The sequence below is a fragment of the Neomonachus schauinslandi genome, chromosome X, assembly GCF_002201575.2.
Source record: "Neomonachus schauinslandi chromosome X, ASM220157v2, whole genome shotgun sequence".
NCBI classification, from domain to species: Eukaryota; Metazoa; Chordata; class Mammalia; order Carnivora; family Phocidae; genus Neomonachus; species Neomonachus schauinslandi.
Genome location: NC_058419.1, coordinates 39,446,032 through 39,464,867, shown reverse-complemented (window position 1 = coordinate 39,464,867; position 18,836 = coordinate 39,446,032). Strand labels below are relative to the sequence as shown.

At 44.6% G+C, this 18,836-nt stretch overlaps 1 protein-coding gene and 1 pseudogene across 1 annotated transcript in view; both read right to left on the bottom strand.

Moving 5' to 3' along the window:
• Nucleotides 1–18,836, bottom strand: part of COL4A6 (collagen type IV alpha 6 chain) — a 274,048-nt gene that overhangs the window by 63,314 nt on the left and 191,898 nt on the right. The gene's annotated exons all lie outside the window — the stretch shown is intronic.
• On the bottom strand, nucleotides 12,137–12,565 carry LOC110570320 (annotated as a pseudogene).

The following is an 18,836-nucleotide window of genomic DNA, read 5'->3' as shown; positions in this document are numbered from 1 at the left end:
GTGGAGAGCACGATAAACCATTGGACTGAGAGAGCAGATTGTGGTGTGGCCCAGTTCCCATCTTGCTTGCATCACGGGGGCCTGAGCAGGGCCTGGCTGGCACAGTCCAACTCTGGTCTCTTGCCCCTGTGAGCACACGCTCAGCAAGAGTAACCAAGGAGACATAGGAGTGAGGTGATTCTGAGGTTGGACTTAACAGGAAATCTGATTCCATCGAGAAAAGGCAGGATTCCCTGGCCTGCTCCCTTTCTCTCGGCTGGCCGGCCATGCTGAATTTGCCACAGAGAGCTGAAAGTGAGTCTCTTAAAGGACTCGTGGATTCTTTAGATTCTAGTTCTTTTTCCAAAGGGCCTTCTGAAATGGCCCCCCTCGGGGGCACGCGTACCTCCGGGTATAGCCTCTGGGCTGGCCCCGGCTGGAAAGCTCTCAGACCCAGCTAAGGGCCAGAAGCGGGGCCTGCGGGATGTCTCGAGTCCCCTGAGGTACCACTAGCCTAGAACTGCCTCCTCAGTGGGGCGCCAGGCCCTTCTGGATCATAGGATCCGAGACGAGGACTCTTCCTCCCCCCTGCGGTACCATCATACAGCGGTGCAGAGCACGGCCAGCAGCTGAAGACCACAACGGGAAGAAGGGAGGGACACATTTGATATGTCATAGATATGCTTGCTCGGTGTTTCCAGCTGGATGTTCTTTTTCGCTCGTCTCCAACGCACGGGGTTCCTGTCCCTGTGCCCACTCTACTGAGAAAGCTTAACCCTAAATCAATGATGAACTGCCTTTTTTTTTTTTTTTAATTTGGTCCTCCGAAGAAGCGCTCGGTGGCACCTTTCATAATGGCCAGCAGAGGTCAGCGTGAGAACACAGCAGCTGCAGATAAGCAGGTGGGTGGGTGGGCCTCTCTCACTACAAATAAAAAGAAATCAAACCCGTGTCAGAGAAGTCACAGAATGTTCCGGCAGAAAGGGCCCTCGGAGACCATTTCATCTAGGTTCTATTTTATACATGGGGGGAAGAGAAAAGAGGCCGAGAGAAGGGGAAGGACTTGTTCGGGTCCCATAGCTAGTGAGGGGAACAGCGTGGGACTCCAACCAGACCGCCGGCTGCCAGTGTGGGGCACTTTCCCTGTTCGCCAGTGGCAGATGTCCTAGGGGGTCCTTGAGCCTGCCCCCCTTACCCCGGGCCCGCCCCTGGGACTGTCCCCATCAGTAGGCTGCGGCAGCCAGATGCTCACACATCATTTCTCTCTTCCTAACTCTGATCATTTCCCAGAGCCAATCTGAAACACCAGCACTGTTGGGACCTGCTATAGCAGAATTTCAATGGGCTTGGACCAATGCCCTGCCCTCATACATGTCATTTATTTTGGCAAATAGACCCAGACAGGGCAGAAGGGACTCCACCCAGTCTTTCCAACAAGCTCTCCTGCCTCCATCTGCTAGGGATTTTAAATATGCGCAGCAGGGTCGAATTCTCCAGAGACTGAGCTGGGACTTGTGCCTGAGGCCAGGAACGGCAGTGCCTGACTGACGCACAGGCTGCCTGCTTCCTGCTGACCACAGGGCATTGGGGCTAGCATGCGGTCTCAGGTCACCTTAGATCAGACCACACCCACAGCTCCGGCCCCACATCACTGGGGTAACAGACCCAGTAATGGGTCTGCATATGAAAGACAGTAGTCCCTCCTTATTCGTGGGTATGTGTTCCACACCCCCCAGTGGTGGCCTGAAACCGCAGATAGTACCAAACCTCTCTCTCTCCCTCTATATATATATATATACACACACACACACACACACACACACACTATCGTTTTTCCTCTACACACATACATGGGATAAAGTTTAATTTGTAAACCAGGCACAGGACAAGATTGACAATAATAATAAAACAGAACAACTATTAACAATTTGCTGTAAAAAAAAATGTGAATGTGGTCTCTCTCTCAAAATATCTTACTGTTCTGGACTCACCCTTCTTGGGATGATGTGAGGTGGTAAAATGCCTACGTGATGAGATGGCGTGAGGGGAACGACGTAGGCGCGGTGACGTAGCAGTAGGCTACTAGTGAATAGGTCAGAAGGAGGATCATCTGCTTCTGGACCATGGTTGACCACGGGTAACCGAAACCACGGAAAGCAAAACCGTGGAGAAGGGGAGACTGTTGTGGTACACAGGCGCAGAAATAGCCTCGAAGAATCATAAAAGCACACGCCTCAGACTAGGCACTAGTGTGAAACGGAGAGGGGGCTGGCTTTTCCTTATTAGCCCCCTTTGTGTCTTTTTATCCCTTCCTGAAGTTTCCAGTGTCCTTCTCCCATCAAATTAAAATTTAAGCCCATGGAAGAATCTGAAACTCATTGCCACTGAGGCATAAATGACTGACAACAACTTAGAGCTTTACTTCTCCCCAAGGGGATTTGTATTTTAATGGAGAGCAAAGCATTAAGCTAGGGGATGCAAATGATATTTATGAAGCAGAAGGGAAAAGGGAGCATGTGCAGGCTTTCCTGAGGATCCAACTCTATAGCAGGAGGCGGTGTAGTGTGGTTACCTGGTATCGTGGTGCTGGATCTGGAGTCAGACAGAGCGGGAGTCAAATCTCCTTACTGCCATGTAATAGCTAGGTGACCTTGGGCAAGTGACGTAACCACTGAGTCTCTAGAGCTCTGAGAAACAATAGCTCTGGTGTAGGGTTATTGTAGGCATTTAAGTGAGTTCATGAACGCCTGGCCGGTAGCATGAAAGTATCCGTTCCCTTCCCTCTTTAGGTATCATTTATGGTAAAATGGAGAAGTTATGATTATTTTTTTTAAAGATTTTATTTATTTATTTGACAGAGAGAGAGAGAGACAGCGAGAGACGGAACACAAGCAGGGGGAGTGGGAGAGGGAGAAGCAGGCTTCCCGCCCAGCAGGGAGCCCGATGCGGGACTCAATCCCAGGACCCTGGGATCATGACCTGAGCCGAAGGCAGATGCTTAATTAATGACCGAGCCACCCAGGCGCCCCATGACTGGGTATTTTTAATGTTTGTTCTCTTAAGTTTAAGTGGGAGATGCACAGATATCATTGAGAAACTCTCTTTGGGGCAGGGATGTGTACCCTGGAATGAATGAGCATATATGCCAGCACCCCACATCTATGAGAACACTGCCCCCCTTACTTGGTGTTGGTGTCTTGGCTCTCCTGGGCACTCAGCTCTTCAGTGTCTGCTCATTCTCCTAAAGGAACTTCCTCTACATGCTAATGACTCCCCAGTCTGAACCTCCAGCCCCGATTGCTCTTCTCAGTATACCAGATCCTTATAACTAATGGCTCACCAGGCCTTTCCACCTGGATATACCATCCCAAACTAGACATGACCAAAGTTGAACTCATCCTCTTCTCCTCAATCCCATTCCTGAAACCAGCTCCTTCCTCTTGAGTAAATGGAACTAACTCAGCAAATGACAGTCTATCCACAAAGTTGACTAAACCAGAAACCCAAGGGTTCTCCATGACCTCTCTTCCCTCATCTTCTGCATCCAATCCACCAGCAAGGACTGTCAATTCCACCTCCAAAATGCAACTCAAACCTGTCCATTTCTCTCTATCCCCATGGTCTTCATCCAGATCTTCCTCATGTCTCCCCTAGAGTGTTGCCATAGCCTCCCAATTGGTCTGCCATCCTCCAATCTTGCTTTACTTTCTTTTAGCATCCTGTCCCAGGGCCTTTGTACATGTCTCTGCTCTCCTAGTTAGCTCCTATTTATCATTCAGGCTCCAAGATATCAGCTCCTCCAGGGGCGCCTGGGTGGCTCAGTCGGTTAAGTGTCTGACTCTTGATTTCGATTCAGGTCATGATCTCAGGGTCATGAGAGCGAACCCTGCATTGAGCCCTGCATCGAGTCCCACACTGGGTGTGCAGCCTGCTTAAGATTCTCGCTTTCCCTCTCCCTCTAGCCTTCATTCCCCCCTCACTCACTTGCTTGCACATGCTCTCTCTTTCTAAAAAATATTTTTAAAAATTTTAAAAAAATTAAAAAGATGTCAGCTCCTCCAGGGAGCCTTCCATGATTACTCCCACCTCACAGAAGGGGCTAGATCTCCTGTTTGTGTCTATACCCCCCAACAGATTGAGCTCCTTGAGGACAAGTCATGTTCTTATTCCCCCACTGAATCACCTGCACTAAGTACAGTGCCTAGTACACAGTGGGAGCTTAGTAAATGCTGAATGAAAGGAGAAATGCATGAATGAATATGCACATTGAGAAGCCAGCAGTCAGGCACAGCAATACCTTCGTTGGAAGTCTAGATAGCCACCCCAGAGTGCAATCGAGAACCATCTGATCACAGAACCACAGAAAAGATTGCTGCACAAGACTTAGGAACTCACCCCGTTCAGGATGGAGAAGCTGATGCCCAGCAAGGGAAAGGAACTTAACCGAAGCCCATACAGTATCAACTCTACATATAAAGGAAGGGAGAGGATGGGGCAGCAAGACCAGAGACACGGAACCCAGTGAGGAGGCTGTGACCTCCTGAAGAGAAATAATGGTGACTTGGACTAGGTTCATGGCAGTGAAGACAGGGAAAAGAGAGATTTGAGAGTGATTTCAGAGGGTAAAAACCATACATTGTAGTGCTAGTTGGAATTGGTGGGTTAGACAGAGGGAGGTGTGAAGGATGACTCCCAGGTTTCTTGATCGGGCAACTGAGTGGATCTCCTCACTGACATGAGGAAGCCTAGGGGAAGAAGAGTCTCGGGTAGAAGATGAGGAGTCCACCTTTGGAGAAGTGGGGATTAAGATACCTGGGGACGGGCGCCTGGGTGGCTCAGTTGGTTAAACAACTGCCTTCGGCTCAGGTCATGATCCTGGAGTCCCGGGGTCGAGTCCCACATCGGGTTCCCTGCTCGGCAGGGAGTCTGTTTCTCCTTCTGACCCTCCTCCTTCTCATGCTCTCTGTCTCTCATTCTCTCTCTCGCAAATAAATAAAAAAAAATCTTAAAAAAAAAAAAAAAAGATACCTGGGGACCATGTAGGGAGATATTCTGCACCTGTTGCTCTCACTAGACCGAAGGTCTGAGAGGGCAGGGTGCTCAGTTGACACCTTTACCATGGTATCTCCAGAGATGCCGTGTCTGCTATGGAGTAGACACTCTATTTTGAGGTGCATCCGTGGAATGAACGGAAATACAGAATTAAATGTGCACTTGGGAATCTTCACGAAGGCCACCCCCAAGTCTCATTAGCTAGGGGAAAAATTAGATGAAAAGACTTTGTTGTTATCCTGGAAAAGCCCTGAGTGGCCTTTGGGGAAAATGAAGCGGAGATCCCTGACCTCCAGCCTAGGAACTAGATGGCTTGAACTTACGTTCCAACTTGAATTCCCATCTTAACCATAGGGCTGGGGAGGAGGAAATGCAAGAACTTATCAGACTCTGGCCTGAGTGGTTGGAGTCTCGCTCCTAGCCATGAAATATGTGGTAAGAAAGAAACTAATGCTAACACCCCCAAGGGCAGAATACTTAAGACACTTCCGGATGCTTCTCCTTTCACCGTTCCTTTGGAAGATCACAATACATCTGGGTGGTAGGCTGAGGGCACCAAACTGCATAGCAGTTAGCCAACTGGGCTTGCTAATGTCATACAGTTGGTCAGTGGCAGAGCTGGTATCAGGGCCTCCCAATCAACTCTGTGCTCCTTCTGTTGCAACATATGGAGGTAGGATAGCCTTCCACAGAGGCCTACACTCCACTCTCCTAGTAATAGCACTAATGGGCTAGCATTGTGTGCAGAAGTAAATAAGGGAGAAAGAACACCAGTAGGCGAAGAATAGGTCTAGTGTATGACAAAGACTCATATCATCCAGATAGACCCATTTTGTAGCCAAGGAAGCCCTTGTTCAGCTTGATGAGGATAGCATCACCCACAGTTGGCCAGCAACCTGTCCATCTACATACAGACCTACCTACATACATAAATGGTCATCAGTGTCTAGCAAAGTGTGAACCTCCCAAATGGTTAGCATCTGCCACAGCTAAGAAGCAGTATCAGAGGCTCGCCCTCAACACTCAAAGGAAAACACATTTATTTTCTAGTTCTTAAGCTATAATCAGTGTTTGAAGCAGCCAGCCCAGGCATGAAGACATGCATCTACACGTTTTGTTTGCAAAGACACACACACACCCATTCCAGTGGCTATTGTGAGCTTGTTGAAATGTTCGGAAAGACACCTCCCAGAGTGATAAAGTTAACTCTTACTAGGCAACACTCTGCATCCCTCCCTTCTACATGTTCATTCACATTTCTCTTCTATTTTTTTTTAATTAAAAAAATTTGTTGGGGGGGGCGCCTGAGTGGCTCAGTCGTTAAGCGTCTGCCTTCGGCTCAGGTCATGATCTCAGGGTCCTGGGATCGAGCCCTGCATTGGGCTCCCTGCTTAGCGGGAAGCCTGCTTCTCCCTCTCCCACTCCCCCTGCTTGTGTTCCCTCTCTCGCTGTGTCTCTCTCTGTCAAATAAATAAAATCTTAAAAAAAAAAAAAGAATGACTTTAAAAAAAAATTTTTTTTTAAGTAGGTTCCATGCCCAACGTGGGGCTTGAACTCATGACTCTGTGATCAAGAATTGCAAGCTCTACCAACTGAGCCAGCCAGGCTCCCCTAACATACCTCTTCTAAAACATAATAATGACCTTCTTTCTACCAAGTATTTACTAAATCCCATCTCCTCTAATCCATCTCTCTAATAGCCCCAATGGGTGGGTATTAGACTTATTTTACAGGTGAGGAAACTGAAATCCAAATACAGAGAGGGTAAGAAACCTGCTTGAGGTTACACATCAGACAATGGCGAAGCTAATTTTGGTGATACAAAAGCCTGTGCTCCCACCAAGCTGCATCACCTCTCTGCATCGAATAATGTTCTGAATGTAGAATCCCAAACCCACTTGAAAAGGGGCAACGAGAGCTACTCTGGGCAGAAAATACCGTCATTTTCATTGCTAGCAGAACAACTGATCTCAATTGGCCCAAATTTCTCACTGGAACAGGTAACATTTAACAGAAACTCAATGGAATTAATAAATTAAGTCCTAAAAGGCAGTTCAAGGTATGACACTTCCCAGAATTTTTTTTAAAAAAACGGGGAGATATCTTTTTAATTTCTTCCCGCCTCCTCCTGTTCGTCCCCCTCCTCCTCCTCCTCCTTTTTTAAATTGTTCCACAGTTAAAATGGCCTCCTTAATTGCTCTGTGGATTATGGACAGTTTACTAGGCTCGTGAAGACAAATTCTGATGTGCTATGAGTCCTTAATGCTAGCATATTAAATTAGGAGCAGAAAAGGGAATAGAGGCACAGGATACTAATTTGATGATCATTGTGCTAAGCAGAAATTGGAGAATTTTGTCTTTAAATGTGTTATAGTTTCCCTTGCCCCCGGGGAATGCCAATAATTGTTAAAATAGGATGAAGCAGCGATGTCTGCTAGATAGAAGCAAATAAGTTGATGAAGAATTTTCAGGTCTCATAAAACGACATCAGAAACCAGACCAGACTTTTGTGTCAATATCGTAACTGGGAAGTCTAAGAACCAAAAATCAAATAAAACTATAACTATGACCAATAACAAGCCATTAAAAAAAAAAAAAAACAGAACAACCACTCCTGTAAGCATTACAGATAGTTGAATGAGCCCCCCACACCCCTTTGAATGGGCACAGAGCCCATACAAAGAGCCCCAGTGTACTACAAAGCATGTACTGAGTTTCTGGACTGCATGAGAAAATAAATATGGCTCTTCTTGGGACGAATTTCACCTAAAACTGATAGATGTGTCGGAAAAACTTGAAATCCTTACTTTGCCATAATTTTGTTTTCCTTCTTTGAATTTAGAAGGCAACTTGTGTATGATTTGATGGCCCAGGACTCTTAAGAAAGCCTTCTAGTAAACTTGGATTGACGTTGTCATTGCTTCTCAGAAAAACCTCCTGTTTAAAACAGAATCTTGAGGTTTAGGTTCTATTCCCCGTTCTCACTTTCTAGCTGGATGATCTTGAGAAAGCCAATTGATCTCTAGGCCTTAGTTTTCTCATCAGCAAAATAGAACTATTATATGCCCCACCTACTTCCTGGGTTGCTTTGAGCATCAGTTAAGACAGTGTATGTGAGAGGGGCTGAGGGTTTATTCTATCGACAAAGCTTTGCTTTGGGGGAAAAATAAAACTCTAATAACCAAACTCCCAATTTTTGAAAACGCCCATTTGCTAGGTTTATAAGGCAGGAAGCTCTGAAATCAATAAAAGGCTCACGAGGAGGAGGTTTCAGTAGGTAAAAAAAAAAAAAATTGAATGAAATGAAGAGCAGAATTTAAAGCTGAGAAAGGTGGGGACAAATTGACTGTCTAGCACAGGATTCTAATTATAGTTTAAAAATGATTGGACCTGCACTATCATCTTACTATTGTAGTTTTTTAAAATGTGGTTTAAAATACATGGTTTAATTATAACCTGAAGCTGATCTTTTTCTTTTAGCATTTCTAGCAGAAACATAGCCATGGTTTTATTAGAAAAATCAAAGTGAAACAGGACTTGCCAGGAACTCACTTGACAGCAATGTTTGCTGCAGTGTATCTATTCCATTAGACAAGGAATACTTGTGGCCTTTTTCTCTGACACAATAAATTACCCATCATTGATATACTGCACAACCTTTGGCCCAATACTGAGCTGATGTGAGCTGATTGCTTCTGGATCAATGCTGGCTTCCCCAAGTCTCTGATGAGCAGCCATCAAGGTTTGGGAGTTGGAGGGAACATGGAGTAACCAACTACTGCTCTTTAAACAGAAGAATAAAAGGAAGGTAGGATCAAAGAAATTCCCTGTTGGGACCCTTGCCAAAGAGCTCAGGGAGCTCTGAAAGGGGAGGGAAGGGCATGGAAGGGAGAACAACTTACTCACATAGTCTCAGTGGTTCTCTGGCAGAGCCACACCCCTGTATTCATTTAGAACCAGAGGAGGATTCAGATCCACACCCATGCAGATAAAGAGATACACATTCCAACCCAAATATACAGGCCCGTAGGCACAGGAGGCCGCTAAAATGGCAGGGCTTGCTGGTATTCTGGCATAGTCCACCATATACCTCTCAGCCAGCCATGGATTTGAATTCCAGAAGCTAGGATGATTTACTTCTCCCCGACCTATGCAGTAGTCCCTAAGGACAAGTAAAGTCATCCACACAGACACATACAAGCCAAAAAGGATATGGGAAGGGGGTCTGGAGAGCGAGGGTTCCACAATCCTGGTATCGTTTCCTTTTATGTGATGGTTAATTAGAAGCTGAGGTGAAATCTAGCGCTGTGTGCAATAGGAAAGACGGGCCATAGTGGTGATGGCAGCTGTGGTACAGATGAAAAGTAGAAGCTCCAGAAGCATAGTGGCATCAAGAATAAGAGCTACAAGGGGCGCCTGGGTGGCTCAGCCAGTTGGGCATCTGCCTTCAGCTCAGGTCATGATCCCAGGGTCCTGGGATCGAGCCCCGCGTTGGGCTCCCTGCTCAGCTTGGAGCCTGCTTCTCTCTCTCTCTCCCCCTCTGCCCCTCCCCGCTGCTCATTTGTTCTCTCTCTTTCTCTCAAATAAATAAAATCTTAAAAATAAAAGAATAAGAGCTACAAGCTTGCAGTGGAGAGGTGGTTCAGATTTCAAAGTGTTTGCCCATTCACAACTCCATTTAATGCTCATAATAGCCTTGTCCTCGAACTAGAGAAAGTAATTGAGGCCCAGAGGTTAATGAACTTGTCCATGGCCACACAGATTATGAGCAGCACAGCCAGACCTTCTTACTCCCAGTCTAGTGCTCTTTCCTCTACTCCCTTTATAAAGTGATGGGTCAATTCTAGGTTAAAAAAAAATTCCCACTACCATGTCACGTAACTCCACCAAAAACCCTCGTTCTGGACCTCATCGAGTCTTCCTGATTCTTCCCTTCATCTTTCCTGATGCCCAGTGGCACCCTTAGTAACCCATTAAGTAGATGCACCAAGGACAAAGAACCCAAGTCAATCTACGTGGTCCCCTCATAACTTACCAATTTAGTAAACATTTGTTGAGTGCTTACTATGTGTCAGCCATGGTACTACATGTTGGGAACTCAGAAAGAAACATACCATGGACCTTGCCCTGGAGATGTCAGTCTGAGTCAGAAAGATGAGTTATGTACACACATGAGTATGTCATAAGGCAGAGGAAGACAGGAGGGATAGGACTCTGAACCCAACCAAAGGATGTTGATAAGTTTGTCTTAGAAATAGAGGAGGGCCTTTCATTCCTCCAAAGGAGAGAGTGGAGGAGGATGCATTAAAAAAAAAAAAAAAAGGCCCAGGCCAAGTTTTGGTGAGAGGTAAGTGGAGAAAGTCCATTTCAAATGGACCTCCATTTTCGCAATCAATGTCGGAAGCGAGGTTACATTAAGAGTGAGGGTAGCTGAGGCTCAGCTGGAGAGGGCTGGGAGGAGATGCTATGGGGGACGTGGCAGAAAGTCAATTGTTAGAAAAGTGTGAAGGGCTGCCAAGCAGCCCTGGGAGCTCTGCTGACACTAGAGAACATGCTTTTGTCGAGGAAGCTTTCCTCAAACAGTACTTTGGCAGCCCAGGACCTGGAGCAAGCAAAGCAGGTGGTGGGGGTTTTCCAGGCTTGGGCTCTGGCACAGACATCAGAAGTACTGGGGGTGAAGATGGGGGTGGGGGAGAGGGATAGGTCCAATAGGAGGATGTGAGGGCCTTGTTGACATCGCTGATCTTGGGGTCCAGGCTGGAGAATGATCCAGAAGAGAGCTAGCGATTCCTGATAAACAAATTACTGACTAGAAAAGCTGGCTTTGCTCAAAGCGAGAAGTCTGAACTAGCTGTAGCTATGAATTAGGGAGAGCACTGAGGACTTGAGTCAGTGCCGTCAGGACAAATCAGGAGCCAGAGAGCACAACCTGGAGATTCACATGTGGAGAAAAATCCACCGTTAGCCATGCCAGGCCACACGTACCGAAGACTGAAGACCTTATAGTTGGGTCTAGCACCCAATTCGAAGGGTGATGGCTTTAGCCAATGCAGAGTCCACGCCATGCGTAAGGGGGGAAGCAGGCAGCTCACACGCTCACAGCTCACTCTACCTTCCCCACCTCTAGAGTGTCATTTACATTTTTGTCACGTCATGCTCTGCCCAACTGTTCCCTTAGTGACAGTAGCAATGTCTTGCCGCAATGATCTGCTTCCCAGAGAAAGCAGAGCTAGGGATGAATCAGGAAACCCTTCTGAGAGGAATCCAGGTTGGACACTGGGGAGGGAAGCAAAACTAGCCAAACCTTAGGACCTGGGGTAGAAAAAGAGATTAAAAAGCTGCCAGCCAGTCCAGGGTCCTGGACTGGGGAGGTTAACGGGGCAACAGGCCCTGTGGCCCCTTACCTCTCCATCCATCACCACTTTTTTTTTTTTTTTTTTTTCATTCTCTGGTTTCATGAGGTTTTTCAAAGCTTCTAGGTCTGGCGCCAGCAACGTCACAGAAAAAGTTAACAGAGAATTCCGCAGAGATAAAGTCTCCAGTGAAGCCTGTCCTAGCCAAGAATAGTGACTGTTGTCCCCTCAGGCTGAGTGGTAAACAAACCTTCAAGTGCTTTCTTTCCCCTTCAAGGCTTTGAGAGCTTCAGGTCCTTTGGCCTGAGAACCCAGCCGCTAATTGCTTCTCTTGACTTGCTGACTGACAAAGAGAGGTGTGTTTAGTCCAGTTTTAACCATTCCCTGGAACTCAGAAGAAGAAAAGAAAGTAAGGGGGCGCCAAATGCGGGGGAGCTCTAGTAAGGCCCTATGGGAGAGGGAAGATCTCCCGAGGGTGAAGTGAAGGGGCATGACTAGGGGAACGTTTGAATCAAGGTGTAGAGCAAAGCTTGCTTTCAATGAGCAATTGCCAGGTAGATGGCACCAGGGCTCACCAGGAGCCCTCCTATCCTACCCTACTCTAGGAACTACCCTCCCTCCCCCTTATATCTTCTGGACTGGTTGCTTTCCTTCAGTCTTCAAAACATGCTCTTGTCTGCCTGATGCCAAAAAGTAAAACAAAAATCTTTCCTCCCACCCCCTGACCAACGCCATCTCTCCACCACTGTGTCTTTTTTTTGGAACAAGAACCAAGTTTATTTGTTCATTTCTTGCATTTGAAGTATTCCTCGATGACATCCTTCGCCTGAGACTCTTTGCCATAGTCCTTAACCACCACACAACTGCAACCAACCACTTTACGGGGCTTTCCCTCTCTGTCAATTTTACAGAGGCCTACCCATTCCCCTAGTTTCTTGTTGTCATCAACCTTGTTAGGTTTATTTGGTGTTCAGCACAAAGGGCCTCCACCAACTTGACATACATAGGCTCATCACAGTTGGATGCAAGCACACAAAGATGGGCTTGGCGCTTGTCTAAGGCTTTGGCAGCTTCGCGAATTCCACGTGCTAGGCCATCGTGGATGAGGGAGGTCTTCAGCACCTCTTGTAAACAGTATTAACGTCCATTACACCTCCGGCAGCAATGCCTTCCTCGACCATGGATAAAACTCCACCACTGTGTCTTTCCAGAACACACTTCTTGATAGACTAGACAACACTCACTGCCTCTACTTCCTCTCTTACCAGTCTTCCCAATTCCTGGCAGTCTGAGCCTACCAGTGCCTCCTTCTTGGAAGCATCCTCTTGAAAGTCACCAGGAAACTGGAAAGTAAATTCGAATCCCATAGACCTTCTTTGTGGCTCTTGTCCTTGCTGAACACTCTTTTCCCTTCTGCAACCATCTCCTTGGCTTTCCCTGCATGACACTATGGGTCCTCTGGTCTTTTATCATCTCAGTCCTCTTCACAGGCCCCTTCCCTTCGGCCCCAAGGCTCTTGCTCCTTTCTCAGTGATTCTATCCACCTCCTGAAACTTTTACTATCTCCTCTATAAAGATGAGACACCACTCTATTTCTCAGGCCCTGTCAATTTCTCAAGTCCATGTCTACACTCCCCTTACTGGTCCCCTTAGGGACCAATAACAAAAGCCTAGCTCAGTCCCTCATTAGCTCTCACCTGGATAACAACAGCCTCTGGAGTTCTGTCTGCATCCAAACATTGCTGCCAATCTAACACGCTGGACAGTAATCTTCCTAGATCTGATCGTATTGCTCTTCTGCTCAAAAACTGTAAATCACTCCCTATTATTTTCAAAATAAAATCCATACTCCTTAACCAGGCATTGAAAGCCTTTCACCATTCAGCTCCCACCTGTCTTTGCAGGCTTATTTTCCACAAAACACCCCTGGCTGCCCTAGACTCCAGGCGTGAGTCTCCTTGCTGATACTGAAAATCCATCCTGTACTCGCTCACCACCTGGCTTCACCCAAGTGATTCCCTTGCCGAACATACCCCTCTTTTCCACAACTCTCTCCCAAGGCTCTATCTTTCATTCAAAGCTCAGCTCAAATCTGATCTCTTTTCAAAAGACTTCTCAGATTTCCCTGCTTGGGGTTATCATCTCCCTTCTCGTAGCACGTAAAAATTTTTTGTGTGTGTTGTTTGGAACTCAGCTGTAGAGAGCTGAGTTAATCACACCCCTCAGTTCATGGCAAAATACTATCATTAGTCCATATAAGGTCCCTTCTTTTATTGTATTACTTTCCTTCACCCAAACCTCCATTCTCATTCTTGTCCCCTCACATGGACCTTCTATAATGCATCGGATGTAAGTCCAGGATATAGATAGATAGATAGATAGATAGATAGATAGATAGATAGATAGATAGATAGAAAGATAGATAGATACTTGTTATTGGTGGTGGTGGGGTGTGTGTGTGTGTGTAAGTTGATGTAACTATTATTGGGCCACAGATCTTCTATTTCTTATCTTTTCACAAGAATGTATTCAAGATCTCTTTGGTATTTGCACAACTACTTTCTGGCTTCTAATCCTTGTTAGTATGCAGTCACCACACTTTACATGTGTGTTTCCCCACTGATGGATGCCTAGTTTGCCTCCAATCCCTTACACAAAGGATTCTGTGATAAATGATTCTGTGATAAACATCCTTGTAAGCATCCCATTTTAGAACCCCGGACAGGTTCCCCAGGACACATACTCAGGAGTGAGTTTGCTGGGTTGTAGGAACATATCCGTTGTTACTAGCAATACGTGCCATCTCATTGCTCTTCAAAAAGCTAGACCAGCTTACACTCCCATGAGCAATGCTGAGGATTCCTTTTTCCCCACATGCTCATAAATGCTTGGTGTTATCTTTTTAATTTTTGTCATTTGGATGAGTATAACTTGGTATCTCGCTGCTATTTTGATTTGTATTTCTCTGAATACAAGCTAGATCTATCATCTTTTCATATGCTTGTTAGCCAATCCAGTTTCCCCTTCTGTGAGCTGTCCATTCTGTGAATATGCTTTGTCTCTTTTTTTTCCTGTTGTGTTTTCTGCCTTTTTCTTGTTCTTTGGATGTTCTAGATATCAATGCCTTGCCAGGTTTAGACATTACAAATATCTTCTTCTAGTCTAGCATCTGTCTGTCAACTTTGTCTAGGATGTCATTGATTGAATTGAAAGCCTTAAGTTTGATGTAGTAAAATTCATGACTTCTTTACCTTCTTTTCTGTACTTCAGGGTCTTATTTATGAAGTCCTATACCATCTCAAACTATAAAGAAAGTCTCCTCCATTTATAGTTTTACTTTTCACACTTAGGCTTTTAATCTACCCGGAAGTCACCTTTGTATGTTATGAGGGTAGCAACCCAACTTTACTTTTCTCCATATAGCAGTGCTTCTCAAACCTTTTCACGTCATAGCACAGAGAGAATATGATAGTATATTCTTGGCATAATGTGGGAAACTGAAGGGGCTGCTCATGGCCAGAGGTGGAGGTTACCAGCTTGGGAACTCTGGCCATGTTAGAGGTCCTGCCTGGTCATCCGAAGGATCAAGGGGATCAATAATAGCTCTACATTCCTGTAATCCATGTGTGGCTTTCGGAGTGACACACTGATTGAGAAACTCTGTCGCACGGTGATCCACTCTTTCTAATACCAAACAATCCATCCTTCCCTTGCTGTGAAATTGCATTGATATTATCATACTTCTGAGCTCTATATTCTATTCCTTTGTTTTATTTGCCTTTTATGGTGCCAGTCCTACAGTAATTTATTATTATTATTATTATTATTATTATTATTATTATCTGTGCAGCATGTCTCAAACTGTAGAAAGGCAAGTCTCTATTCTTTTTCAAAATAGACTTAGATATTCACAGACATTTATTCTTCTATATGCATTCTAGAATCAGTTTTTTCAGGTTCCTTAAACATCCTGCTGGAATTTTTGTTGGAAGGGCACTGGAGTGGTAGATTTGGGAGAAACTGACATCTGTACAATGATAAGTCATCCCATTCGTCCGTATGGTGTCTACCACCCTTTAGTCAGAGATTTTTATATCTATTAGTAGAATTTAAAAACTTTATCTATAAAAAGTCTAATATCCTTTTTGTTAGATGAATTACTAACAACAAAAGATATGTTACAGGTTTTCTTTTTTGTTGTTATTGTGAATGGTGATTTTATATACAGAATTTCGTATGTCTGTCATTATATTCAGAGTGTGCACTGAACTAGAAGTCCATGTCCAAAGGCCTTCCCTAATTGGGCTTGGGGCATCTGAAGACAGGCCTTTGATTCACCTTTCGCCACAGTAGGTGCTCACTTAAATGTTGTTAGTTAAACTGAATAGAGGGGACTGCAAAGTACTTCAGAATGCTCTGGAAATTACCATCCATGTAATTTTTCTGACAAAAATGCCATGTGATTCTCATTTAAAACTAAATGCCATGTTACTTCAAATTAGATGCTGAAGGAAGGAGAGGGAAGGAGGAAAAACAGATTATTGCAAATGTATAGTTTTGACTTTTGAACCATGTTAATGTTTTATATATCCCACCCAAATTAAATTAAACTATAAAAGAGAGAGGGGGAAGGATCTTTGAAATTGAATAGAAACCCCAACAAATGGAAGTTAATTGTGGTGGGTAATAACTGAGAGGGGGCATATATATGGGAGACTTCTGGGTGGGGATAACGTTCTGTATTTTGATCTGCTTGTTGCCTACATGGGGGTGTTCACGTTGTAAAAATTCCTTTTGCTGTACACTTATGATTTGGGCACATCGTATTATAATGTATAATTTAAAAGTAAAAAAAAATTTTAAAAGACGACATTTACAGGAGGATCATGAGGAATATAAACGTATACAAAACACTTAATATAGTGCCTGAACATAATGATAACATCGAGTATTTACTGTATGTCACCCTTGTGCTAAACACCTCCTAAGAATGGTCTCATTTAATGCTCGGGGCAGTCTTCTGAAGGAGATACTATTATCATCCACACTTGATATGTAAGGGAAATGAGGCAAAGAGAGGTTAAATTACTATTCACAGTCATATAGTTGGAAAGTGGGAGAAGCCCTAGTCAAAAGCCAGGTTTCTGCAATCTTAACCCCTATGCTGAAGCGACATTCAGTAAATAGTGCTATTGTGATGTTTTATATATTTAAAAAATATAAACCAAATAAAAGACAATCAAATATGTATTATATAAAATATATAAAAAGTATATAATAAACATATTTATTATATACACATATATACGTGTATACGTATATATACATATATGTGTATATACATATATATATGCGCACGCACGCACACGTGTGTGTGTGTGTGTGTGTGTGTGTATTACCATTTAGAAGCCTGAAAGAAAAGCACCCTCTGGAGAAGAAAAGCGTTCTAGATCTTGCTGCCTTCTGTCAGATTGTTTCTACTGCTCATTCCTACCTCCTTTTCAAAATGATGGGTCATAATAGAATCAATTTTTTCTTTTTTCTTTTTAAAGATTATTTATTTATTTATTTATCAGAGAGAGAGAGCACAAGCAGGGGGAGCGGCAGGCAGAGGGAGAAGCAGGCTCCCCGCTGAGCAGGAAGCCCGATGCGGGGCTCGATCCCAGGACCCTGGGATCACGACCTGAGCTGAAGGCAGACGCTTAACTGACTGAGCCACCCAGGCGCCCCATCAATTTTTTTTAAGTAAGCTTTACACCCAATGTGGGGCCTGAACTCAAAACCCTGAGATCAAGAGTCACATGCTCTACCAACTGAGCCAACCAGGCACCCCCCAGTTTTTTCTTTTTTAATAAACTTTTTTACTTTGGAACAATCTTATATTTATAGAAAACTTGCAAAGATAGCAGAGTTCCCATATACTCCACGCGCCCATTACCTGGTTTCCCCTGATGTTAACATCTAACATAATTATTGTACATTTATCAAAACTGAAACATTAACATTGGTATACTATCAACAAAACTCCATACTTTATTCAGAGTTCGTCAGTTTTTATACGAATTCCCTTCTTCTGTTCCAAGAGCCAAACCAGGATACATCATCACATTTAGTGAAATGCATTACATTTTAAAAATTGTGGTAAAAATGCACACCTTACATTTACCATTTTAACCCATTTCAAGTGTATAATTCTGTGGCATTAAGTACATTTACATTGTTGTGCAACCATCACGACCACCCATCCCTAGGACTTTTTCATCTTTCCCAAATGTAACTTGTAAAATGCATTTTCACAACCAAGAAAACCTATAGTCCAGAGTAGCTGGAGCCGGAGAGAAACACATACAACCATGCAATTAGCAACTACGTTGTACAAGACCAGACGGAGAGGTTGATTTACATGGAAACCATGGAAATAGCTAAGTATAAGTAGTACGTATAGGAAACATCTAGATGGGGTTATGTTACTCACCATACAATACCCTCTTAATACACAAAACTTTGGCAATAAAAAGCTAAGCAATCCATTGGAGTGAAACTCATAACCTGAACAAGCAGCTGCAGATGGTTTTGAGAGGAGGTAACTCCGTGCAACCAATCCCAAAGCAAATCAGTCACCAGGGAGAAAAAGGAGACTGTACCCCCGTTCTCAGAAAAGAACCTAAAACCAGTCACTTCACTCATTGCCTAGCAAGTTACCCAAAAATGTGTGAGGCCCCTGAGTAACTCAAGTGATCGAGCCCCAGCACACACCTCATGGATGCTGTACCATCAAGCAATGGTCAGAAGGCTGCACAGTCAAGCAGCTGGAATTGGAGATAATCTTATAGTATGTCAAGAGCTCCCATGGTTATTGTTGCAAGCGTTTGACCATAGGAGGAAGATTCCCTAGAGTAGAAACTTGAGAGACGCTCTCAATCACCTGGGGATCTTACTAGAATGCAGGTTCTGATTCAGTAGGTCAGGAGTGAGGCCTGAGGTTCTGCAGGTGCAGAACCATGGGCTCCCAGGTGATGCTGCTAATCTGTGGGCTGCACTTCGAGTAGCGAAGCTCTGAATTAGTAGTTCTCAAGTTGGCCGCGTGTTGGAATCACTTGAGGAGCTCCAAAACCTACTGATGTCTGTCTGGGTCCCGTTCCCTGAGAGTCTGACTTAATGAATTAGATTCGGGTATCCAATGGACTGAATTAGGTTCTCCTAAAGTTCATATGTTGAAGCCCTCACCCCTGCCATGTAATTGTATTGGAGAAAAGGTCTTTAGGGAGGTGATTAAGGTTAAAGGAGATCATTAGAAGGGTGGAGTTCTTTTTTTTTTTTTAAGATTTTATTTGACAGAGAGAGACACAGCGAGAGAGGGAACACAAGCAGGGGGAGTGGGAGAGGGAGAAGCAGGCTTCCCACTGAGCAGGGAGCCCAATGTGGGGCTCGATCCCAGGGTTCTGGGATCGA